We start from the raw sequence: 27,525 nt of genomic DNA, 5'->3' as shown, positions 1-27,525 counted from the left end.
AGTGAATAACCTCCAGGAGCTGATAATGGCCCTCAGCTACAGCCAACAAGAAAGCATGTGTCTCGGCTGGGCATGGTGGCTCATGCCTGTAATCCCAGCACTTTGAGAGGCCTAGGCGGGTGGATCCCTTGAGGTCAGGAGTTCGAGACCAGCTGACCAACATGGTGAAACTCTGTCTCAACTAAAAATACAAAAATTAGCCGGGCGAGGTGGCGGGCGCCTGTAATCTCAGCTACTTGGGAGACTGAGGCAGGAAAATCGCTTGAACCTGGGAGGTGAAGTTTGCAATGAGCCAAGATTGCGCCACTGCACTCCAGCCTGGGCAACAGAGTGAGACTCCGTCTTAAAAAAAAAAAAAAAAAGAGAAAACGTGTATCTCAATCCCACAACTGCAAGTAATTGAATTTTGCCAACAACCTAACTGATCAGGAGACAGATTATTCCATAGAGCTTCTAGAAGTCTGCTCAGTTTGCTGACACCTTGATTTTAGCCTGAGATTCCTACTAGATTTCTGTTTTACAGACTATAAGATGATACATTTGTGTTGTTTTAAGCCACTAAATTTGTGGCAATTTTTTTAATGGCAGCAATAGAAAACTAATGTACTCGCAGATTTTCTCGCTGGGTCTACCACTTCTGCCTTTTAGTAAGCAGGCAGGTAAGAAAATGGTGAGATGGTGTTCTTTTTTTTGGCAGGGACTGTCTGCTTCCATTCTCTACCATTGCTTCTCTTGTGACTCCTCCTGCATGGTTTGGGAAGGCAACAGAATGTTTTTCTTTTTCTTTTCTTTTTTTTTGAGATGGAGTCTCACTCTTGTCGCCCAGGCTGGAGTGCAGTGGCGCGACTTCGGCTCACTGCAACCTCCGCCTCCTGGGTTCAAGTGATTCTCCTGCCTCAGCCTCCTGAGTAGCTGGGATTACAGTCATGCGCCACCACGCCAACTAATTTTTGTATTTTTAGTAGAGATGGGGTTTCACCATATTGGCTAGGCTAGTTTCAAACTCTTGACCTGAGGTGAGCCACCTGCCTGCCTTCCAAAGTGCTGGGATTGTAATCATGCCTATAGGTGTGAGCCACTGCCCCTGGCCAACAGCACGTTTCTCTATACCATGGATTGACAACTTTGTTGTCCTCACTCTTATATATAGGCTGTAGGCTGGAGGTGGATTTCTTGATGTGTCCAGATCTTACTGTCTTATTCACAATGTAGAGGCAGGAAAAGTCTCATATAGCATTGTTGGACACATTTCACAAATCTTTGTCCCTTGTTATATGTTTCAGTGCAAGCACATGTAGACCATTTTTAAGCATTTCTATTCCTCACCAGCTACCTGAATTCCCTCTGCCTGCATGAGGTCTACTTCATGGAAATACTGTTACTGATTGTCCTCTGCATTTTAATGAACATACCTCTGATGTTGGACTATGCACTGTTGGTTCTATTGCCTGTCTGAAATTAATTTTATTTAATCAAAATAAAATCTTTAATCATATCTCTAATTAAAAACCTCTCCTCCCATGTTCTCCCACAGGCTTGAAGTAGGAAAGGAGTAGGTAAGATCTGCTTTTACTTTCACTCTCCATCTTTGTTTGTTTGTTTGTTTTTGAGACTGAGTTTTGCTCTTATTGCCCAGGCTGGAGTGCAATGGTGCGATCTTGGCTCACTGCAACATCTGCCTCCTGGGTTCAAGTGATTCTCCTGCCTCGTCTCCCTAGTAGCTGGGATTACAGGCGCCTGCCACCACGCCTGGCTAATTTTTTGTATTTTTAGTAGAGACAGGGTTTCATGATGTTGGCCAGGCTAGTTGTGAACTCCTGACCTCAGGTGATCCACCTGCCTCAGCCTCCTAAAGTGCTGGGATACAGGCATGAGCCATCATGCCCAGCCCCACTCTCTACCTCTTGTCTCACTTGCTAGATGCTCTGGGATTAGACAGGTGGGAGGAGCTAGAAGTTGAGAGCTATTTTTTTGTTTTTGACCTAGCCAGTCCTACTCTGCAAAAACCTCCTGTGTAGCAAATGTCCAGCTGACCAAGTCAGCTCTTTCAGCACATAGCCAGCAGGACATCATGGCTCATGCCTGAGCCTTCCAGAGCACAAACAGAGCCTCAGGTTTGCAAGGATAGAAGGCACCCTAAAGATCAGCTGTTTCACTGCTTCTCTTCTCCCACTCTTTGGGCTTGAATCCTCCCTCTTCATTGGTCTTCCAGGATACATATATGGCATATATCCGTAGGGGATCTCAGTACTTATTTTTTAAAAACATATATAAATTAATTTTTTTTTAATGATTAAAAATTTTTTTTCTTTTTCTTTTTTAATTTTCAAAAATTTTCCATTTATTGGAATACAGGTGGTATTTGCTTACATGAATAAATTCTCTTTTTAAATATTTTTTGAGATGGAATTTCATTCTTATTGCCCAGGACAGAATGTAATGATGCGGTCTCACCTCACTGCAATCTCTGCCTCCCGGGTTCAAGTGATTCTCCTGCCTTGGCCTCCTGAGTAGCTGGGATTACAGACACCCACCACCACACCTGGCTAATTTTTGTATTTTTAGTAGAGACAGGGTTTTACCATGTTGGCCAGGCTGGTCTCCAACTCTTGACCTCAGGTGATCTGCCCACCTTGGCCTCCCAAAGTGCTGGGATTACAGGTGTGAACCACTGCACCCAGCCATGAGTAAGTTCTTTAGTGGTGATTTGTGTGATTTTGGTGCACCCATCACCCAAGCAGTATACACTGCACCATACTGGTAGTCTTTTATCCTTCACCCCTCTCTCAGTCTTTCAACAAGTCATCAAAGTCCACTGTATCATTCTTATGCCTCTGCGTCCTCATAGCTTAGCTCCCACATATCGGTGAGAACATATGATGCTTGCTTTTCCATTCCCAAGTTACTTTACTTAGAGTAATAGTCTCCAGTCTCATCCAGGTCACTGCAAATGCTGTTAACTCATTCCTTTTTATGGCTGCATAGTATTCCATCATATGTATATACCACAGTTTCTTTATACACTCATTGATTGATGGGCATTTGGGGTGGTTCCACGATTTTGCAATTGTAAATTGTGCTGCTATAAACATGCATGTGCAAGTATCTTTTTCAAATAATGATTTATTCTCTGGTGGCACCTTATTCTGTTATGGAGATTTTCTCTGAGTTCTTTTGAGGGCAGGGAACAAATCTTAACCATTGCGTCAACATCAACGCCAGCTCAGAGCCTGAAGCCTCACAGGAACTCAGTGAATGAATGAGTGAATGAATGAATGCATATTTTTGAGTCCCAAACTGGCTTCCCTGTAGTTTCCATAAGGTAGTCCTTGGGTAATTCAGAATGATTTAAATCCCCTCTCTACAGCATGACCTTTAACTGTAAGAAGCTATCCTGTCCTAATTAAGTGTTTCATTCTCATTTGATATATTTTCAAACCCTTAAATGATATTCCCACACATCAGTTACAACCTTTTCTGTTTTAGTTATATAATCACCTCCTAAAGAATGTTCAGCTTTCTGGAAGGCATTCAGCTTGAGGGTGGGGTGGAAGTGATTGTGTAACTATTGCAAAAGCCTGTGGTTTGAATCTTTCCAAAAGTCTTATCTCAGCAGCTCAGACGCAGTACTCTGCCAATAGTCACAGCTTCTCTGTTTCCCATTGTGTCATCTGCAGACAGCCCTGACGAGGGCTGAGAGCTCATATGGAAAGTGTCATGGTGTGTTTTAAGTGTAACAGAATATCCAATGGGACTTTTCATGGTGTCTTGAAATTTTATCTGAATCCCCAACGTTGAAAGCAAAAGGTGATAATTATCCCCAGATTTCTGAATAGGATATTAGCACAGACATATCCATGTAGAAATTATGAAACGGCAGCAAAACTAGTATGGTGATTATCAACCTCAGTCATATCCTCCAGCTGAAAAGGAGGAAGGGGATTAGAAAGTGGCTTTGGGATAGGGATAGTGTCATGGCATTTCCTGTTCTCTTCCTCTGGGGAAACTCTTGAGAGAGTTCAGGGCTCCTGTGGTGTCCTGGGATTCGAGTGGAGGAGGAGAGATTATGGAGTGGGTATGTGTCTTCCGGCAGTTAGGGACATAAATGAATGGAAACTAGGGTTTGCTTCCTGCCTGGTGAGTTGGGGATTTGTGGGGGATTTGTGGGGGATTCAGGGAATCCTGAACAGGTTGTAGTGGAACCTGTTTACACTGCCAGAATTTGTAATGGTGAGGGCATGCGTTTCTGAGGAGCTACAATGGAAAACAGCTGGCTTTGAATCAGAAGTGTTGCCTATGGGGTGAAGAGACCCCAGCAATGAGCTGTTACATGCTGTACCTCTGAGCAGGAGCTGAGAAATTTGCAAGAAACTTCTGGGAGAAGGCAGGGCATGGTGACTCATGCCTGTAATCTAGCACTTTGGGAGGCCAAGATGGGTGGATCACTTGAGGTCAGGAGTTTGAGACCAGCCTGGCCAACATGATGAAACCCCATCTCTACTAAAACTACAAAAGTTAGCTGGGTGTGATGGTGCATGTCTGTAATCCCAGCTACTCGGGAGGCTGAGGCAGGAGAACCTCTTGAACCTGGGAGGAGGAGGTTGCAGTGAGCTGAGATGCACCACTGCACTCCAGCCTGGTCAACAAAAAGAGACTCTGTCTCGAAAAGAAAAAAAAAAAAAGAAATTTCTGGGAGAAGTGGGAGAGTGTACTGGCTTTGAAGGGAGTTTTTCAGCCAGGTGGTCCCCACAGAGAGCCTTCAAAAGTCCCACAAATTCTTCCCACTGGAGAGAGCCAGCATGTGGGCTCCTCCTACCCCAAGGCCATGGCATACTGTATTACAAGAGCATCTGCCACAAAGATATATTTGCCCTTCTTCCCTTAATCCCCCTGCTCCCTGACTGGACCCTGGAGAGCCCAGACACAGCAGAGTGAGAGGGAGGCATGTGAAGGAGATGGAAGAAGAGCAGATAGTTCCTCCTTCCCATGCTGTAGGTCACCACACCAGGCTGAGACTGTACTGAGTACACGATTGAAGTATTTTTTTTTCTTTCTTTTTATTTTTTTCAGGGGCAGGGTCTCATTCAATTGCCCAGGCTGGAGTGCAGTGATCTGATCATAGCTCACTGTAACCTCAAACTCCTAGGCTCAAGAGATCCTTCTGCCTCTGCCTGCTTAGTGGCTAGGACTACAAGAATGTACCACCATACCTAGCTAATTTTAAATTTTTTGTAGTGATGGGGTCTTGCTATGTTGCCCAGGCTGGTGTTGGACTCCTGGCCTTAAGCAATCCCCCTACCTTGGCCTCCCAAAGCCCTGGGAATACACACATGAGCCATGGTGCCTGGTCTGAAGTTTTTAATAGAAATGTTTAATGAGTTTTCATTTTTGAAAGTAATTTCAAAATCTATGAGAGAAGCCTGAGATATTTCCCAGAGGTGGGGAAGGATGCTGTGATGGATCATATTCTGAAGGGGCTATCAGAGAAACATGAAACTGTTTTCTGTTTGTACACTAATGAGCTTAGCTCATCTGATAAACTTAATAAGTGAACAATAATTTTAGGTGCATTCTAGAGAGGCTAGTCCCAAGGAATAGCTGGGCAACACACTATTCTCTAGAACTTTGGTATTATAGACTTGTTTTAAAGTTTTTGATATTGTTATTTAATTTCTTAAGGTAATAATAACCTTTGTTGACCAGTTACTATGTGCAGGCACTCTGACAAAATGCATTGCAATGTTCTTTCATTTAATTTCACCAATTCTGCAATATAGGAATTTTATCTTTATTCTACAAAAATAAGGAAATTGTATGTCAGAGAAGTTAACCAACTTGTACAATACAATGATGCTAATGAATAGCAGAGATAGGGTTTAAAAAGTTCTTATTTTGAAATAATTTTACAATTACAGAAAAGTTGCAAAAATAGTACAGTGAATCCCATATATTCTTCCTTTAGCTACTCCTAGTGTTAACTTCTTACATAACCATATTATAACTATTAAAACTAGGAAAGTGACATTGATACATTTTTTATTTTTTTTTTCTGAGACAGAGTCTTGCTCTGTTACCCAGGTTGGAGTATAGTAGCGCGATCTTAGCTCACTGTAACCTCCGCCTCCCAAGTTCAAGCAGTTCTCCTGCCTCAGCCTCCCTATTAGCCGGGATTACATGCTCTCACCATCATGCCAGGCTAATTTTTGTAGTCTTAGTAGAGACAGGGTTTCACTGTGTTGGCCTGGGCTGGTCTCGAACTCCTGACCTCATGTGATCCACCCTCCTCAGCCTCCCAAAGTGCTAGGATTACAGGCGTGAGCCACTGTGCCTGGCAATATAATATTATTAACCAATAAGGTCTATAGACCTTATTCAAATGTTGAGGTTCCTCAATTTTCCTAATGAACATTCTTTTTGTGGTCACAATCCAACCCTTGGTCCCACATTACATTTAGTTGTCATGTTTTCATAGTTTCTTTCTAAATCTTTCTTTGCATCATTAATTTTAAGATTGGGAAGGACATTAAAGGTCTTCTACATGAATCATCCTGTGGATTCTCAAAATCCCTGCTGTTCATTATTTGCACGAAGACACTGCCAGTGGTGGTCTGTCCTAAATGGGGCCACCTCTATTAGAAGGTCCACATTTGCTTTCTTAAAGCTCCCACCTGTTAGTTCTGGTTTTTACCTTATACTTGCCATTTAGAACAAGGCCAATTTCCCTTCTATATGATAGCTTTCAAATATATGAAGACCATTATATTTCTACTACCACTGGAACCCCACCCTCCAGTCCTGCCACCAAATCCTTTCTTTTTTACAATGGGCATCTTTAATTCCATCAGCTGTTCCCCATATGTCATGGGTTTAAGTCTTTCTGCTTAAAACTATGGACTTTGCCCTAAAATAGCTTCAAACTAGTTTGGGCCATTGTACCCTGAACTAGCTCCAGTTCGTATACATAGATGTAGATGTTGGTCTGTCTACAGCTGACCCTTGAACAATGTGGGAGTTAGGGTTGCTGACCCTGGAGAGTTGAAAATTTTTAAATTACTTTTGCCTTCTCCAAAACTTAACTACGAATAGCCCACTGTTTACCAGAAGCCTTACTGATGACATAAACAGTTGATTCACACATATTTTGTGTGATATATCTATATTACATACTGAATTCTTAAAATAAAGTAAGATAGAGAAAAGAAAATGTTATTAAGCAACTTGTAAGGGCTGAGTGTGATGGCTCATGCCTGTATCCCAGCACTTTGGGAGGCCGAGGCGGGCAGATCACTTGAGGTCAGGAGTTCAAGACCAGCCTGGCCAACATAGTGAAATCCTGTCTCTAGTAAAAATACAAAAATTAGCTGGGCATAGTGGTGCATGCCTGTAATCCCAGCTGCTTGGGAGGCTGAGGCAGGAGAATTGCTTGAATCTGGGAGGTGGAGGTGGCAGTGAGCCAAGATCACATCATTGCACTCCAGCCTGGGCAATAGAGTGAGACTCCATCTCAAAAAACAAACAAACAAACAAAAAAAAAACAAAGAAAACTCATAAGGAAGAGAAAATATATTTACTATTCATCAAGTGGAAGTGGATCATCATAAAAGTCTTTATTCTTGTCATCTTCACATTGAGTAGGCTGAGGAGGAGGAGAAGAGAGATTGGTCTTGCTGTTTCAGGGATGACAGAGGCAGAAAAAATCTCTAGCCTTGATCTAGCCTGCCCTCCTATAAATAGGACTTAATGAGATACACAATTATAGAATTGCCCCTGCTTTTTGACACTGCCAAATCCAGAGAGAATCCAAAAATCCATATCCTATAGCAAGTCCTTTCTGTCACTTTCATGCTGACATTCCCCATGGTTCCCAACAGCCTGCATTCTCTCCCACTGCAACTGGTAATACATCCAACTTGTTCAATGTGCTACAGGTTGTGTGGAGTGTAGAAGGATTCCTTTTCTCTCTCTTCTCACCGAGACTTGTTATCTTTCAGTTTTTTGTTAATAGCCACTCTAAAAGGTGCTGTCTCATTGAAGTTTTAATTTGCATTTTCCTAATGATAATGATGTTGAGCAATGTTTCATGAACCTGTTAGCTGTTTTTAAGTTTTCTTTTGAGAAATGTCTGTTCAGGTCTTTTGCCCATTTTTAAATTGGGTTATTGGTTTTTTTTTTGCTATTGAGGTATTTGAGTTCTTTCTATATTTTGGATATTAACCCCTTATCAGATGTATAATTTGCAAATATTTTCTCCCACTCTGTGGGTTGTCTCTTCACTTTGTTAGTTGTGTCCTTTGCTGTGCAGAAGCTTTTTAATTTTGTGCAACCTCATTTGTCTATTTTTGCTTTTGTTACCTGTGCTTTTGGCATCATATCTAAAAAGTCATTGCCCAGACTGATACCACGGAGATTTCCCCCTGGGTTTTCTTCCAGTAGTTTTACAGTTTCAGGTCTTATATATAAGCCTTTATTTCATTTAGAGTTGATTTTTGTATTTAGTGTGAGATAAGATTCCAATTTTATTCTTCTGTATGCGGATATCCAGTTTTTCCAACACCATTTCTTGAAGAGACTGTCCTTTTCCCATTGTGTGCTCTTGACAACTTTGTCAAAGATCAATTGGCTATCAAGTGTGGGATTTATTTCTGGGCTTTCTATTCTGTTCCATTGTTTGATGTATCTTTTTTTTTTTATATCAGTACCATGTTGTTTTAATTAGAATCACTTTATAATATATTTTAAAATCGGGGAGTGGGATGCCTCTAGATTTGTTCTTTTTGTTCCAGATTGTTTTGGCTGTTCAGTTTTTTGTGATTCCATATGGATTTAAAGGATTGCTTTTTTCTATTTCTGTGAAAATGTAATGGAATTTTGATAAGGATTGCACTGAATCTGTAGAATGCTTTGGGCAGTAGAGACATTTTAATGTTGATTCTTCCAATCTGTGAACATGGATTATCTTTCAATTTATTCGTGTTTTCTTCACTTTTTTTTTTCATCAGTGTGTTTTAGTTTTCAGCACATAGGTCTTTCAAAACTCCTTGGTTAAATTTATACCCAAGTATTTTATTTTTCTGTTGCTATTGTAAATGGGAATGTTTTCTTAATTTAATTTTTGGGTAGTTAGTTATTAGTGTATAGAAACACTACTGAATTTTGTGTGTTGAGTTTGTATCTTACAACTTTATTAAATTTATTTATCAGTTCTAACAGCTTTTTTAATGGCATCTTTAGGATTTTCTATATATACTATTATATCACCAGCAAACAAATACAATTTCACTTCTTCCTTTCCTATTAGGATGCCTTTTATTTCTTTTTCTTGCCTAATTGTGCTGGTTAGGACTTCCACCGTTGAAAAGAAGTGGTGGAAATGAGCATTCTTTTCTTGTCCCTGATCTTGGAGGAAAAAGCTTTCAATTTTTCACTGTTTTCAAATTAAATTTAATTTTATTATTATTTTTTATTTTTTAAAAAGAAGTTTCCTAACAACTAAATGTGATGTTAGCTATAGGTTCTCCCATATGGCCTTTATAGAGTTGAGGTATATTTTCTCTATACCTAATTTGCTGAGAGTTTTTATCATAAAAGAGTTTTGAAATTTGCCAAATGCCTTTTTTCCACATCTATTAAAATGATCATATGTTATATATCCTTTATTTTGTTAATATAGAATATCATTTTTATTAATTTGCATATGTTTAATTATCCTAGGGATAAATCCCATTTGTCATGGTGAATGATTCTTGTAATGTGTTGTTGAATTTGGTTTGCTAATATTTTGTTGAAAATTTTTGCAACTATGTTCATCAGGAATATTGGCCTGTAATTTTCTTTTTTTGTAGTGCCCTTGTTTGACTTTAATTTCAATAATATATTTTATTTAATCTATTATATCTAAAATATTATCATTTCCAAATGTAGTCAATATTAAAGTATTATTGAGATATATCACCTTCTTTTTTGTTTTATACTAAACCATATCTCATTTGAGACTAGAGACATTTCAAGTTGACCCTTGAACAATATGGGGCCAGGGGTGCTGACCTCTCACATAGTTGAATATTCATGTATAACTTTTGACTGTCCCAAACCTAACTACTAATTGCCTGCTGTTGACCAGAAGCCTTACTGCTAACATACTGTTGATTCACACATATTTTGTATGTTATATGTATTATATACCGTAATTCTTACAATAGGAAAAGCTAGGGAAAAAAGAAAAGAAAATGTTATTAAAAATTATAAGGAAGATAAATTATATGTATTCTTCATAAGTGGAAGTACATCATCATAAAGGTCTTCATCCTCATCCTCTTCATGTTGAGGAGGCTGAGGAGGAGGAGAAAGAGGAGAGGTTGGTCTTGCTGTCTCAGAGGTGGCAGAGGTGGAAAAAAATCCATGTATAGATGGACCTGCACAGTTTAAACCTGTGTTGTTCAAGGGTAAGCGGTATTCAGTAATTACATTTGGCTCCTGTATTGAACAGCACAGATCTGGATTCTATTGCTTTAGTTCTCCTGCTGATTTAGCAAATAATAGGTCGGGCACGGTGGCTCATGCCTGTAATCCCAGCACTTTGGAAGGCTGAGGTGGGCGAATAACTTGAGGTCAGGAGTTTGAGACCAGGTTGGCCAACATGGTGAAACCCTGTCTCTACTAAAAATACAAAAAATTAGCTGAACATGGTGGCACGTGCCTGTAATCCCCCCCGACTTGGGAGGCTGAGGCAGGAGAATCACTTGAACCTGGGAGGTGGAGGTTGCAGTGAGCTGAGATCGTGCCACTGCACTCTAGCCTGGGCGATGAGCAAGACTCCATCTCAATAAATAAGTAAATAAATAAAATAATTTTTGGCTGGGTGTGATGGCTCACTTCTGTAATCCTAGCACTTTGGGAAGCTGAGGCAGGAGGATCGCTTAAGGCCACAAGTTTGAGACCAGCCTGGGCAACATAATAAGACCCCATCTTTAGAAAAAAAATTAAGAAATTAGCTGGGCATGGTGGCATGTATCTACAGTCCCGGCTACTCAGGGGGCTGAAGTGGGAGGATATTTTGAGCCCAGGAGGTTGAGGCTACTGTGAGCTGCAATCACATCACTGCATCCCAGCCTGGGTGACAGAGTAAAAACCTGTTTCAAAAATATATATTTTTATAATAATGTGGCATTATTATATGTGATATAATAATAAATGCTAGGACATGGGAGTGGGAAAAGGGAAATAAATACTACAAAATTAACATAAACATTTAAAAAACTTACATGCACTTAGAAATAAGAAAAAAGGAAAGAGAAGCAACAATTTAAATAATTTATAGTTTAAAGTAGAAATTAAAAACCACAATTATAGAGTATTTGAAAAACATGGAAGATGAGAACATCATAAGGGATGAGGCTGAAGGTGTGTTCAGAAGCAAATTGATTATTATTATATTTATTTTTTTCTGACATGAAGTCTCGCTCTGTCACCCAGGCTGGAGTGCAGTGGCACATTCTTGGCTTACTGCAGCCTCCATGTCCTGGGTTCAAGCGATTCTCCTGCCTCAGTGTCCTTAGTAGCTGGGATTACAAGTGTGTGCCACCATGCCCAGATAATTTATAAATTTTTAGTAGACACAGGGTTTCACCATGTTGGCCAGGCTGGTCTCGAACTCCTGACCTCAAGTGATCCACCCAGCTTGGCCTCCCAAAGTGCTGGGATTACAGGCCTGAGCTACTGTGCCCAACTGGAATTCATTATTTAACAAGCAAGCATTCAACCTGAGAAAAACAAACTGAACCAACTCAAAGAGAGCAGTAGTAAGAATGAAGTATTAAATAAACTTAACAGAAATCACTGAAAACAGAAGCACTGCAGAGTTGATATTAATGCAAGAGATGACTCTGAGAAACCAATGTCTTTAAGAAAATCTTGGGAAAAATAGAAGAGAAAAAACAAAAAATTAAAAATGAGGTAAAATTTTAGACAAAGAAAAGGTTAAACTTTTATATAAAAAAGTTCTTTTCTGTGAGAATTATTGAAACGTATATGGGTAAGTAATAGGAAGTCTGGGATTTGTTTTAAATCACAGTGCTCCACTTGAAAAAGTAATAGGGAAATAGGCAAAGGAGTATTGGCAAAAATGATTACTCTTGAAGCTGGTAATGGGTGCTTGGGTGTTCATTATACTATTCTAACCACTTATATGTATGCTTAAGCATTTCTGCTATGGTTTGAATATGGTCTGTTTGTCGTCACCAAAACTCATGTTGAAATTTGGTCACTTGGGTGGCAATGTTTGGAGGTGGGCCTATTGGAAAGTGATTCATGGAGTGGCTCCCTCAGGAATGGCTTGGTTTCCTTTTCAAGGTAGTGAGTGAGTTCTCACACTGGTGAGACTGATTAGCTTTTAGTTCCCACTGGAATGGATTAGTTCCTGAGAGAGTGGGTTGTTATAAAGCTGGGATGTCCCTCAGGTTTGTGTCTTCACACGTTTGCTTCCCCTTTGACCTTCTTCATCATGTTGTGATGCAGCACTGAAAGCCTTACCAGAAGCTATGCCCTTGAACTTTCCAGCCTGCAGAACCATGAGCAAAATAAAGCTCTTTTCAAGTTACCCACTCTCAAGTATTTCATTATAGCAACACAAACAGATTAAGACAATTTCCATAATTAAACAATTTAGAAGAGAATGTTATGCTTGACTTAATGCTAATACATTTGAAAATCTCCCTAATGAAGTAGATGGTTTTCTGAGAACACATATTAATAAAATTGACTCAAGAAGTGACAATCTGAATGGAAAAACAACCCGGAAAGAAATTATAAAATAATTACCCCACAGAGAGATTCTCAGATCTGATTATTTTATTTGTTTCTTCAAGAAACATATAAATCTTATGCTCTGTTAATTACATAGAAATAAATGATACCAACAAATTCATTCTATACAGTTTGCACAGCCTCACCATTTGGACCTGATATATAAACAACAAAAATATCAAACTATAGAATAATTTTATGGGCAAATACATATGAGAAATTTGTAATAAAAAAATAGGAAAATTAAACTCAATTATATTCATTTGATCAGTCTCTACTTAACTGATTCACCAGATTAAGAAAAGTTCATCATTTTGTCTATGAAACATTGACTTCTGTCCACAGAAGGATGAATCCTTATGGCTAATTTGCCCTCATGTTCCCTGGCAGTTCAGTTCCTGTAATAACAGGTTTCCAAACAAGTTTGTGTCAATTGTACTTGTTAATATATTTATGGAATCTAATTAAATATTTCTGTAAACTGATGAAATATGAGCATGGAAAAAGAATTTTTCCTATGAAAACTAAATTGAATGTTTCAGATGAACTCAATACAAGTGATCCATTAAAAATTAAATTAGGTGAGAATGAGACAACTGTAAAATTTGGGAACAAGTCACAAAACTCTGGAATCTTGTACTTTTTTTTTTTTTTTTTTTTTGAGACGGAGTCTCGCTCTGTCACCCAGGCTGGAGTGCAGTGGCGCAATCTTGGCTCACTGCAACCTCCGCCTCCCGGGTTCAAATGATTCTTCTGCCTCAGCCTCCTGAGTAACTGAGACTACAGGTGCCCACCACCACACATGACTAATTTTTTGTATTTTTAGTAGAGACGGGGTTTCACAATGTTAGCCAGGATGGTCTCGATCTCTTGACCTTGTGATCTGCCCACCTCTGTCTCCCAAAGAGCTGCGATTACAGGCATGAGCCACCGCGCCTGGAGAATCCTGTATTTATTTTAAGAGCAATTTGAAATGATTTTCTTTGAAGAAGCTAAATCAGAAATAACAATGCATTAGGGGTTTGATTTAGGTAAGAAAGATGATATAGAATTCTAATTAGGAAACTGATACTTAAAGAAAAGTTATTAGTTAGTTAGTTTCAAAACTAGTTAGGGCAATGCTAGTTTTGGTTATACTAGACAAACCCCTAAATCTCAATGGCTTAATACAATTAGCACTTTTGTTAGTTACGTCAAGTCTAAAATGGGTTCCTGGTGGATAGGCATCAGGCTACTTCTACCTTTTGGCTCTGACATTTTCAACATATTGGCTTCCAAGGTGGCCATGCTCTAATGCATTAAGCCACAGGAGGAAAGAAAGCATGAAGGCTACCATGTAGAAGTTCTCATGGGTGGGTGAAGCCTGGGAAGTGATCACATCACTTGGGTTCATATTTCAAGGGCTATAACTCAGGCACATGGTTATATTAACTGCAGGCAAGATGAGAAATGTGATTTCGCCATGTGCCCAGGAAGAAGTGGAAACAAAGAAGAATACAGGTTGAGCATTCCTTTATTATTATTAATTTTTTTTGAGACAGAATTTTACTCGTGTTGCCCAAGCTGTAGTGCAATGGTGCAGTCTTGGCTCACTGCAACCTCTGCCTCTGAGGTTCAAGCAATTCTCCTGCCTCAGTCTCCCAAGTAGCTGGGATTACAGGCGCCTGCCACCATGTCTGGCTAATTTTTGTATTTTTAGTAGAGACAGGGTTTCACCATGTTGGCCAGGCTGGACTCGAACTCCTGACCTCAGGTAATCTGCCCACCTTGGCCTCCCAAAGTGCTGGGATTAGAGGCATAGCCACCGTGCTCAGTCAGGTTGAGCATTTCTAGTCTGAAAATTTGAAATTTGAAATGCTCCAAAATTTGAAATTTTTGCCTGTCAACATGATGATACAAATGGAAAACTCCATGCATAAGTACTTAACATAAACTTTGTTTCATGCACAAAATTATTAAAAATATTGTATAAAATTACCTTCAGGTTATGGGTGTAAAGTATACGTATAGATTAAAAGAAGGAGGTCATGTGCTTCAATATTTTCATTTAGCAAGAAATAAGGATTGTCTTTGTGTCAGTACTTATGCAAGAAATATAAATTAAGCTTGTGTTTAGACTTGGGTCCCATCACCAAAGTATGCCATTATGTGTTTGCAGATATTCCAATATCCAAAAAGTTCCAAAATCCAAAATTTTGGAATTTTGGTCCCAAGCATTTTGGGTAAGAGATACTCAGTCTGCAGTAATCCTTCCCCCAAATTGGCAAATTAATGTTGTCTTACATGTTTTAAGTTAGAACAGAATTTTTAAAGTATGTGTATTTTTAATGATTCCTCACTTTGTCAAGCGTCTTTCAGAGCAGAGTGTTATAGTATAGTGAATAAAAGCATGGCTTCTGGAGCCAGAATTCTTGAGTTCAAATCCCATGTCTTCTAGATGTTAAGCTTTGAACAAATTATTTAACCTTTCTGTGCTTTAATTTTCTTATCTCTAAAATGGGGATGGTAATAGTTTTAGGGGTGTTAACATCTATAAAACTTAGAATAGTGTCTAGACACATGGTAATTACCCAGTAAAAATGTTAGCTATTGTTATTATTACTATTCTTTTTTTGAGATGGAGTCTCACTCGGTCACCCAGGCTGGAGTGCAGTGGCATGATCTCGGCTCACTGCAGCCTCCACCTCCCGGGTTCAAGCGATTCTTCTGCCTCAGCCTCCTGGGTAGCTGGGATTACAGGCATGCGCCACCTCGCCCAGCTAGTTTTTGTATTTTTAGTAGAGATGGGGTTTCACCATATTGGCCAGGCTGTTCTTGAACTCCTGACCTCGTGATCCGCCCACCTCGGCCTCCCAAAGTGCTAGGATTACAGGTGTGAGCCACCGCGCCCGGCCGCTATTGTTACTATTTTTATTTTTTGAGGCAAGGTCTCACTCTGTTGCCCAGGCTGTAGTGCAGTGGCACAATCATAGCCCTCTGTAACCTACAACTCTTGGGTTCAAGTGATTCTCCTCCTTCAGCCTCTGAAGTAGCTAGGACTACAGGTGCACACTACCACGCCTGGATAATTTTAAAATTTTTTTGTAGAGATGGGGTCTTATTATGTTGCCCAGGTTTGTCTTGAATTCCTGGCTTCAAGCAATTCTCTCACTTCAGCCTCCCAAAGTGCTGGGATTACAAGTGTGAGCCACCAGCCCCAGCCTAATGAAAGCTTCTATTAGACTTTGAAAAAATCGGTGTCTTAGAGGTATTGCTGAATATGCTGTAGATGAAAAAGAAAAAACACAACAAAAACTAAAAGCCAAACCTTACTCAAACTAACTTAATAATAAAGATAATTCCTGGCACATATAAGGATGATATTAAAAATATTTAACAACCACTACAGCATAGGTATTAACCAATTAGAGTAGGCATCTGAGTAATAAGAATGATGTGAATATAAATCATTCTGTTATAAAGATACATGCACATGTATGTTCATTGCAGCACTATTCACAATAGCAAAGACATGGAATCAGCCCAAATGCCCATCAATAATAGACTGGATAAAGAAAATGTGGTACATGTACACCATGGAATACTATGCAACCATAAAAAGGAACGAGATTATGTCCTTTGCAGGGACATGGGTGAAGCTGGAAGCCATTATCCTCAGAAACTAATGCAGGAATAGAAAACCAAATACTGCATGTTCTCACTTATAAGTGGGAGCTGAACAATGAGAATACATGGACACTGGGGCCTGTGGGGGGCGGGTGAGGGGTGAGAGGAGGGCATCAGGAAAAATAGCTAATGCATGCCGGGATTAATACCTAGGGGATGGGTTGATAGGTGCAGCAAACCACCATGGCAGACGTTTACCTGTGTATCTAACCTGCACATCCTGCACATGTATCCCAGAACTTAAAATAAAAAAAGAATGATGTCACCCATGTCCAACCAGGATGGCTATTCCAGTGTGTCCTGCTCAGTATATCTTCTTGGGTTTATGGAACTAAAATATCCAGAAGTAGGGGCTCCTCAGGTGAGCCCCTGGTAGATCAATAATATTATGCCAAAAACTATTTATTCTCTGCTCTGTTTTCCTTCCTATGATTTTCATCCTAAACTGAGTCCCCAGGTTGGCTGCCGGTGGCTTCTGAGGTTGTGTGCATCAATTTTTTATTTAGCAAGAAGTAGGGATTGTCTCTTTGTGTCAGCGTTTATAGCAAGAATTTTGAGATTTCCCCTGATTAGAATGATTTGGGTCACATGCCTAGCCTTGTACCAACCATGTTGGTGAGGGCCATGACTTGGTTGGTCAAGGTTTATGCCCCACCTGGAGTTGGGGGTCTAGTCAGCTTTTCTGGTACCACTTGGATCCCCAAACAAGCGTTAGGATACTACAGAGAAGGGGCGAGTGTGGATACTGAGGAAATAATCCACAATATCCTCTATATTAATGCAAAACATGTTATCAATTGATCTAATAAGAAAAACTACATGATGATCTTATTGGATTAAAAGGCTTACTATATATTAATTATTTTACAAATTAAAGAGTAAAATATGAATATCCCCAAAGAAAAGTGGGCAAAGTGCATAAATCGATCACTGAAAGAATACAACTGGCCGATAAAAATGTAAAAAAGCACATATAAGTTAGTAATCAAAGAAATGCAAGTAAAAATGATTATTTGTGCTTTTTGCTTAATCAAATGGCTACATTTTATGCAGGGAGTATAATTGTCCCACATAACCCAGTGAGCTTATCTGGGTGGCCTGGCCAAAGGGTAATTAAGACTCAGGGTCTTGCCCTTCTTTCGGTTGGAGGGGCAGTGCCCAAGCTCGGCTTCTCATGTAACTGGTGCTTTCATTCCCTGCTGACGGTGTGTTGGCAATGGGCTGAAACATCCTACAGGCTCCAGAGTCCCTAGGTGCCGAGTGTCTGACATTCTAAATAACTCTTGTAAATAGCAGGCAACCCTAAACCACACCTCTTGGTCTACTGATAAGGCCGTCCTTGCATGCTTATAGAAGAAGGAAGAGCCAGCCAACATCCTTGATATGCCTCTATAGGTTACAGGACCCGCTGCGGGGGGCTTTTGTCGAGCTGAACCTGGCCTTGAAAATTTCTTCTTTTTCCAATTAAGCTGATTCCCTAGCTCATAGCACGTGATATGAGATTTCACCCAAACCCTAGGGAATATTGTACACAAAAGAAATATTTAAAAAATGATATGCTGGGCCAGGCGCGGTGGCTCACGCTTGTAATCCCAGCATTTTGGGAGGCCGAGGCGGGAAGATCACCTGAGGTCAGGAGGTCGAGACCAGCCTGGTCAACATGGTGAAACTCTGTCTCTACTGAAAATAGAAAACTTAGCTGGGTGTGTTGGCAGGTGCCTGTAATCTCAGCTACTTGGGAGGCTGAGGCAGGAGAATCGCTTGAACCCAGGAGGCAGAGGTTGCAGTGAGTTGGGATCGTGCCACTGCCCTCCAGCCTCGGCGACACAGTGAGACTCCATCTCAAAAAAAAAATGATACACTGAATGATGATGAAGTACAGGTGATGGATATTCTCATTTTGTCTGTTAGTCTAAAACTAATTGCAACCTTTTGCAGAAGCAATTTATAATATGTTTAAAGGGCCTTCAGCATATCACTTTTTAAAAATATATACTCATTAAATAGTAGATTTATCATTATGGTCAATAATGTCATCAAGATTCCAGGGAAACTCAACAAAAGTACATAACGTTGTACAGAAAATATTTTGACTTTAAGATTACAGTAAAAAATGTCTAATATTCTATTTATTTCCCCTGGAGAGTCTAGATATTAGACACCGGCATTGTTATTGGTAAACTAGGTTAAAAATCTAGTGAATAATGAAAAAATCTGTCACTTGATGATTATGATTTTCGTGGCAACCTTTAAAACCTCTGGGCCTATCATCTGGCTTCAAGGACTAAAACTGTAACTTAAACATGCAGTATAATGTGGTTCTGAACAGTGAGGCCATCTGGTGGCCATCTGGAAAGTTTCTGACTCCCAGTGTCTGCATTCCTGACACTAAACCCCGTCTGGCCTTGAAAGTGAAGCTGCTGCATGGCGGTGAGAACCTGTGGTATTTCCTGAACTAAATCTTCTGGAATGAGTCCAAGATTTAACTGCAAAATCCAAATTCCATATATGTGAGGTGGTTAGTGTTGCAGAAGGGTTTCATACTATATGGCTAGTCCATGTCCAGCCCATCACCTGTTGACAGACAGGCTTGTCTATAAATTCCCTTGTTGCAGTGGAAGGTCTTAAAACAATTCTGCTGGAAGCGTATAACATGGAGCTATATGAACCGAAGCAGGGCCATATTGGAAGGGCAATATTCAGAAAGATATTTCTGAACCTTCCTTGTCTCAGTCTTTTGTGGATTACTTGTAAAGAATATGGTCAGTTTCCAGAACACATATTAAGCCCTATGTGGGTAAAATAATGTTAAGATGTGGTGAAGCAGAGGTGAGTCCTGTTTTCTAAGAATCTCTTTTTCCCTGGACCCAAGCCCTAGAGATGATAATGTACTTGAGTTGTGTAATTATGACTTGAGTAGTGATAAGTAAATGTATCTTTGCTTAACAAAGATACATAAGTACTTGGACTATTGCCTTAACAATTTTATCTCTTCGTGCTGCAAATTCACAACTCCTACTTGACTCTGTCAATTAACTTTATAAATGTAACCTCTTTTCAATCGTTCCTAAATGTGAGATGTAATTTTCCTTTTTAATTCTCAATTTGTCTGTTTCTTTTTGAGACAGGGTCTCACTCTGTTGCCCAGGCTGCAGTGCAATGGCACGACCATGGCTCACTGCAGCCTTGGCCTCCTGGACTCAAGCAATTCTTCTACCTCAGCCTCTTGAATAGCTGGGACCACAGGTATGTGCCACCATGCCTGGCTAATTTTTTTTATTATTTGCAAAGGCGGGGTCTCACTATGTTGCACAGGCTGGTCTCCATCTCCTTGGTTAAAGTAATCCTGCCTTAGCCTCTCTGTCATGCTCAGGGCCAGGTTCCAACCCCAGCTGAGGGCTGAGGGGTGCGGGTGGATGTGGGGCAGGGAAGTGGAACAACACTCGAGAGATAGCAGGTAGATGAGACATGGCTTTATTCAGCAGCACCTCACAGGGTCACTGTTACATTTATACCTACACAGATAATAGTGGCCAAGAGCCAGGTGGGGAGCTTCTCTATGTTGTGTCTACATGGCTATGACTGTATGAGACATGGGAGTGTGCGCGTGTACCCTAACCCCTCTGAGTCATTTAGGTTATTTACCTTGGCCTATGCTGGCTGCCCTATGCCTGCTTGGCTGCAGCACAGCCATGTTCCTTACACTCCATCCCCTAGGCCGAGGGGATCCTCTTGGTGGAGACGTGTGCACATACGGCAGCATCCTGGACCCATAGGCCACAGCAACCATACAGAGAGCAACAACCTACCAGGAATATCCTGCTGTGCTACTTATGATTATGAGAGCCCAATGTAGGCCAGAGCCCAAAAGACGCCCACCATCTCTGCAGGGGGTCGTCAGTAAAGTGCTCAATTGCCTTAATCTCCTATGACACCCCTTGCAAAGCTGCCATTACATTCGGGTGGTTTTCAGGGATAAATGTACAACATTGTGTCCCTACAAGGCACAGGGGCCACCTATGTCCTTGCATGTCTAAGGCTATGTCTAAGGCCATCCTGTTTTGCAGCACCACCTTCCTGACCTTGTCAACTTCATTAGTTAACAAAGGAGAGAACTTGGGTGTAATTCAGGGCCCCAGCTGTGTGCTCTGCAAAGGCTGTAATCTGCTTTATCACGGTAATGACACCTGCTCCAGGGATAGGGATTGCTAAGGGATAAAACCACCAGGGGGCGCCCCGCACTCAGAAAAAGCGGAAATGCAGTGCCTCCAAATTATGTGGGTGACTAGGCAATGTGGGAAGCACAATGGCAGGCACATAAGGCCACCCCCAGGTACAATGTCCAGTCCAATTGGCTGGTAGATATGGCCATCCTGTGTCCCCACAGACCCATAAACTCCCAGGGCGCATGAAGTCTATGGGGGCCCAGCCTTGGTAAGATTGCTTGCTCCTCCACACCCTTGGTGTGGTGACACATGTTATATTTGCACAAACCTCAGCAGACAACCATCCTACAGTGACTTTACCTTGGTGCTGGCTAATGGCCACCTGTGTTCTCCCATTAGCCAGCCCGATCCATCATGGACACTGCGAGTCAGCCAGGGGGAAGGCTCACCATGAGGTTTGCGATGCCCCCATCCAAAGCCCACTGTGTTTCATCCCATACATTTCTGTGGGACCCAAGTCTCTAGCTATGTCCAATTCTTCACAGAAGCTGGATGCAGCACTGGATGGGAGTTTATGGGTCTGTGGAGGAGGTCATCCTAGATGTGTATCTGTAGCTGGATGGGGGTAGCGGTCCAGTATAACAGTGCCTCCACCAGGGCTGGGCCACCTTTCCATGGCCACTCATTCAAAATTTGAAGCACCAGGTCCAACCTGGAACTCCAGCCCCGCAAAGATGGGGGAGTAACATGCAACCGTAACCCGTTCTTCAAGAGTCCACTATATTGCTCAATCATGCCAGCAGCTTGTGGGTTATAAGGAATATGAAACCCCTATCGTATGTCTATCTGTAGTGCCCACTGTTTTACCTGCTGTCCAGTGAAATGTGTTCCCCTATCACTTTCAATGGCCAGGGGATGGCCTTATAGAGCACGTAAATGTTGCAGGGTTTGAATGGTATGTTGCTGGTCGGCCATCTTGCAAGAGTAGGCGAACAACAAGCCAGAGGCTGTGTCTACAGCTGTCAGTGCATATGTGTAGCCCTGTGATTTTGGCAGTGGCCCAGTGTAATCTATTTGCCATCTGCTAAAGGGCATCCGTCCTACCATCACTTGCTGTGTTACACTGGGAAGCTGTCTCCGTCTGGGGTATGCCTGGGCACACACCGGGCACTTCTGTCAGGCCTCCAAAATGTCCTGCAAAGGCAAAGACAGGCTCCAGTGCCTACTGACCTGTTGCATCAGTTCACTCCCTGCTTGTCCCAGTTTCCTGTGTAGCCACAAAGCTACATCTTGTGTAGGTGCCGACTCTAACCATCGGACCTTGGCTAAGGCATCTGCCTCATCATTACAGGGGGTGGCCAAAGGCACATGACCTGACACATGATAGTTAAATCTTTCTGATGACGTATTTCCCAGAGGTCTTGCCACATCGCTTGGCACCAAATGGGCCGATGGCCTACAAGCCAATTCAGCAGCCCCTCACAGGGTCAGTGTTACATTTATATCCTACACAAACAATAGTAGCTGAGAGCCAGGTGGGGAGCTCCGCTGTGTTGTGTCTACTACCTCAGTCAGTAGTCACTTCATGTATGCGGCGCCCCATATGTGGGGGTGCTAAAAGCACTCTAGCCAAAAGCACTCTAGCCAAAAGCACTCGGGGGTACTGAGCCCAGCACAAGATCCCTCGTGTGGGAGGTAAAACATTCATCATCTGGCCCCTGGATATTCAGATCAAACATAGCCTGCCACCTGCCCATCTCCCAGAGTACCTGCATCAAATCAGATGATTGCCATTTACTCACAATTTTTGGTATCTCTCTGGCATCATTCCAAACAGTCCGTATGGCTGCCATCAGCCACTCTATTAATGTCCACACCTTGCCTGTGTGCCAACCGTTGGCACAGTTGCAGCCACTGATGAAGGGAAGAGTGAGTTGCAATAGAGGCCGGCTTCTCCTTCCTGGAGGCAGAGCAAGAAATGCTGTCAGACCCTCATCCCAAAGACGGAGTAGCCAGGCTGGCAGGGGCTCCCCTGGGCACCTCCGACACTGTTTACCCAACTCCTGCAACTCAGTGGGGGTATAAGCACTATAAGAGGTGTGTTTCACCACTGTTGGGGAGGAGGGAGCCCTGGGCTCTCCCCTGGGGTCCCATCGGCTCCTCATGTTCTACCTTCTGACGGATCACAGGGCGAGCCCGCAGCGGAATAGCCCCCTCCTCCTTAGCATCAGACCCAACGGAAGTGTCTGACTGGGAGGACTGGCTGAAGATCGCACTAACAGCCATTGCTAACTCCTGTTCCAGGCTGTTATCTGGGCCTCCAAGCACCCTGCTTATGCCTGCAGGTCCCCCACCCCCAGGTCCTGCTCCAAGCTGTGCACTTGGGCCCCCAGGCACGTGGCTTGCGCCAGGAGGTCCCTCACCTGTGGGACTGAGCATGTACTCTGCCTAGTGCAGTCAGAAACACCCATCCGACTCTGCCAGCGAAGGTGCATTCCTTCACGGTGTTGTGAGTTTCCAACTGCTTCAGTGCCTTCTCCACACTCGCGGGAGACCCGTCCACTGCCTCCCACATTTCCACTAGGGCCCATGCAAGCAGCACCTCTGCCACCGGACATCACAGCCCACGCTGTGGCCACATAGCCAAGCCGGGAGCCCCAAGAGCTGAAGATCCTCTCACCTCATCCTGCCGACTTTGCCAATTTTCATGCTCAGGGTCAGGTTCCAGCCGCAGCTGAGGGCTGAAGGGAGTGAGTGGACGTGGGGCAGGGAGCTGGAAGAACACTGGAGAGACAGCAGGTAGAGGAGACATGGTTTTACTCAGCAGCCCCTCACAGGGTCAGTGTTACATTTATGCCTACACAGACAATAGGGGCTGAGAGCCAGGCGGGGAGCTTCTCTATGTTGTATCTACATGGGTATGATTATACGAGACACGGGAGCGTGTGCGTGCGCCCCAATCCCGCTGAGTCTTCTAGGCTGTTTTCCTCGGTCTATACCTGCTGCCATATGCCTGCTTGGCTGCAGCACAGCCGTGTTCCTTACACCTCCAAAGTGCTGAGATTGCATGCATCAGCCACCATGCCTGGCCTCAATTTCTCTTACTTTTCTGTTTTTTCTCCTCCAAATCAAAATCTAAAATTTCTCTCTAGACTAGAGAAACAAAAACCAAAAATCATATTTTGAGCCACGTGTTTTTCTTCTCCTTTCGATCACTTAAGCTTCCTCAGACTATCTTTTTGGGTTGGAATATTTCTTGAATAAGTGTGTGAAATATGAAACAAATGCAGACCTATTCTTCGGCAACTTTGAGCTTGTGCAGGAAGACAGATTAAGGGAACTGGAAGAAAAACAAAGACCAAAGAGAATTGGAATGCATAGTGAATCTGCCTGAAAAATGTATTACAGACTTTAGACGTTGCACTGTAATATTAACAGCCTACGCTTGTCTGGCGATTTCCAGGTTCTAAAGGGCTTTTATGTCCATTACCTTGAGACCACCCTAAAGAGAAGGGTGGGACAGGCGTTGCTGGAGAGCTTAGGAGAGACTGAACGCTTAGCATGTGGCGACTTACCCTGTCAACACAGGAACTGTTATTTAAACCTGGCTCTGCTGGCCCCAAGTCCTAGCCTTTTTCTGCCTTACCACAAACTCCACCTGCTTGGGTTACCCTGGAAAGGTGCCCTGTGTCCACACCCCTCTTCTAGTAGGACTCAAGGCTGTTGACTTGCATTCCTGGGCCGCCTGCAGGCCCACGCCCCCACCATCTGGATACTATAAATGCTTTCTTCATGGATGAACTCCAGACACGGAAATATTTTGGTACTGGTCTGAATTAAATACCAAAGCCTTATTTGTAATTCTGCTTAGGCTATGACACGTAAAGGATTCCAAAGGGCGACAAGTGTGAGTCCATTTGTCATTCCTTCTTGGGGCAGTGGGGAAGGAGATGGCAAGTCAAGGGAAGTTAGGGTTATTCAGCCCCGACTAACTCCAGCTGCCAGGGCTTAAGCTGAATCGACAGTCAGAGGAAGAACTAGCAGAGAGCTCTGAATCAGATTTCAGTGGTTCCACCTCAAATGGGAGTTTCTCATTGGTCTGGCAAGAGCCATGGCTGGATTTAAGTGAAATTGAGCCATGAACCCTGGGGGACAGCGCAGGATATTACAAATGACAGCTGCTTGTCTCAATAGCAACATCTGGTCAAGAGTCCTGATCCATGGCCCTTGGTATGTGAAGCATGGGGATGCATTGACATCCAGGTTGGAGTATCTGAGGAAAGTTGTTTTAGAGCACAGCAGAGACTCAGAGCATTGGTTCTCATTCATTACTAGTCTTGTGATTTTGAATCAGGCACATGGCTTCTCTAAGCCTCAGTTTGCTAATCTGTAAACAGGAGAGTAATAGTACTTGCCTCTCAGTTTTTTTTTCCTTTGGTCAAAAGCATTTTATAAGCTGCAAAGGGGTCTAGAAATGTAGTTTATTACAATTATTGTTACTTACAGGTCTGAATTTCCTGCAGGAAAAGGGGATAGAGAAGTATAAGAAATAATGGTAGCTTTGCACAGTGGCAGTATGGTAGCCCATGAGGTTTATCCGAGGCCTGATTATGGCTAGTTGAAAACGTTTCCCAATACCCTGCCATGATGATTTAAAATATAGTCAGCATGGGCAATTTTTGCAGTCTGTATTGAAACTGAACTGAAAAAAAAAAAAAAAAGAAGGAAATAAGGGGAGGAACTGAAGAACAGAAAAAGGAGCAGAAATAACATCGTTTAAATTAAATTTTTAAGTGTTTTTAGGCACCTGGAGCCATGCTAAGAACTATAAAAATAAGGTTCAGAGATACCACTGTAGATTCTAGGCCTTTGCACGAAATGGTGTAAAGCTGATATGGAATAGGGTAGAGATGGGAGTTGGGGAGGACAGGAGTAACATTAATGGAGCATCTACGATGTCCAAGGCATTGCTGAAGATGCCATTATCTTGAGTAAGCCTTTGCATAGAGTACGCACCAGCCTCATTTTAGGGAGGAGGAAACCAAGACTCAGAGACATGGAGCAACTTGCTCAAGGTCACATGGCCAGTAAGTGATAGAGATGGGACTTGTCTGCCTCCAAAGCACATCCTCATATGCAGACAAATGAGTCAATAAAGAAAAATATAAATTGGGTAATTCATAGGACGTGTTATTAAAAAGGTGAAGGCTGAGAGAGAAGAAGAAAGCCCTGGCAGCTTGGGGACTGACTTCAGTCTTGTTTGCCTGGGACTTTCCCCATTTTAGAGTGAAAAGTCCTGTATCCTGGGAAGCCTCTCAGTCCTCGGCAGTCTGGGATGGTTGGTCACCCTACAGCTAATAGCTAATTGCCGGCTTATTTGCTGCCAGTTGGGTCATGCTGTTGCCTTGGTGAACACAGGCAGAATATTGATATCAGATGAGGACTTTCAAGGATGTGATGGAACAAGACAAAAACAAGACAACTCTGTAATTACGCCTGAACAGAGATAAAAACACACTGTACAGCTGCAAAAATGACTAAACACCCCCCTCTTCTGGCTAACGGGAGTGACTACTGCTTCTTCTTCGATCACAACTCTAGCCCTACTTCTTTTCTTTTCTTTTGAGACGGAGTCTTGCTCTGTTACCCAGGCTGGAGTGCAGTGGCGCGATCTCGGCTCACTGCAACTTCTGCCTCCCGGGTTCAAGTGATTCTCCTGCCTCAGCCTCCTGAGTAGCTAGGAATACAGGCGCATGCCCCCATGCCTGGCTAATTTTTGTATTTTTCTTTTTTAGTAGAGACAGGGTTTCATCATGTTGGCCAGGCTGGTCTCGAACTCCTGACTTTGTGATCGCCTGCCTCAGCCTCCCACAGTGCTGGGATTACATGAGATTACCGGCATGAACCACCTCGCCTGGCCAGCTCTAGCCCTACTTCTCTCCTACCCACTAAATCAAAATGAAGATAATCATTAAATTTCCCTACGTTGTATCTGACAGCTTCCATCCCGCACAGATCCCCCACTTCCTTGAGTGCTCCCTGAAATCAGCTAACACACTGATTCAGCTGAAATCTGAAACACTCTCATAACAAGCCCTTTCTAACACCCTCTTTCTGAGACGCTTCATGGATCCTCATGGTGTGAGCTGATGTCACCATCAAGAGCAAACCCAATTCTGTTTGACATCAGATGCGTTCTTGGAGGGTCTTTGACTTGAGGGCATTGATGGGTCTTACATAAAGGTAGTGTGTGTGAAGAGGGGCCACCCCTAGCTTGTGGTATTATAATTTTCTGTTTCTAGGCTAATCTCGTACTAAAAATAACTAGCATTTTTTGAGGCTTCTTACTTGCCAGGCACTGCACTAGGCTGTCTCTGTGGATTGACCCATTTAATGCTCATCTGCACTTTGCAAAGTAGGTGCAATTATTCTTCTCATATCTGGATGCAGAAGAGGCATTTGTATAAAACTACAGAAATTGCTCAGAGTTATTAAGTGGCAGAGCCAGGATGACTCTAGAGCCCTGCTGGCACCCACCAAACATTCAGTGTTTGGGGGATAAATCAATGGCCAACTTGTCTTCAGATGAGTCACAGAAGGTCCTGGACTAATAATAAGACTAAGTCCTCCTACTCTGGTTCAGGCATAGTTTTGAACACTTGACATGTATTCACTCACTTGACCCTCACAACAACCCCATGTATTATTATTACTCCCAATTTACATATAAGAAAAACTAAGGCCCAAAGGGGTATATAAAACATTTATTTAGCACTTAAAATGAATAAAATGCTTTCGTATTTTCTTTTTCTTTCTTCACAACAGCCCTATGAAGTATTGTATTTGATATAATCTGAGATGCCATCAGTTATAAGAAACACCATTGTGATTT

The 27,525-nt window shown here is 42.3% G+C and overlaps 1 long non-coding RNA gene and 1 other non-coding gene across 6 annotated transcripts in view; both read left to right on the top strand.

Annotated features, from left to right (window-relative positions):
• LOC102124823 (uncharacterized) overlaps nucleotides 1-27,525 on the top strand; it is a 178,294-nt gene that overhangs the window by 70,458 nt on the left and 80,311 nt on the right. For 3 of the 5 annotated variants that reach the window (XR_012420521.1, XR_010579547.2, XR_012420522.1), the window contains exon 4: nucleotides 19,596-19,713. The exons of the other annotated variants lie outside the window; for them this stretch is intronic. This is a non-coding gene — a long non-coding RNA (uncharacterized lncRNA). The remainder of the gene's footprint in view (nucleotides 1-19,595; nucleotides 19,714-27,525) is intronic. 5 annotated transcript variants of the gene reach the window in all.
• On the top strand, nucleotides 25,191-25,333 carry LOC123567840 (U4 spliceosomal RNA). The gene has a single exon (XR_006690932.2). It is a non-coding gene; the product is annotated as a U4 spliceosomal RNA (small nuclear RNA).

This window comes from Macaca fascicularis, chromosome 11, assembly GCF_037993035.2.
Source record: "Macaca fascicularis isolate 582-1 chromosome 11, T2T-MFA8v1.1".
Taxonomy (NCBI): domain Eukaryota; kingdom Metazoa; phylum Chordata; class Mammalia; order Primates; family Cercopithecidae; genus Macaca; species Macaca fascicularis.
The sequence above is the reverse complement of the archived record's forward strand: the minus strand, read 5'-3'. Positions and strand labels throughout refer to the sequence as shown.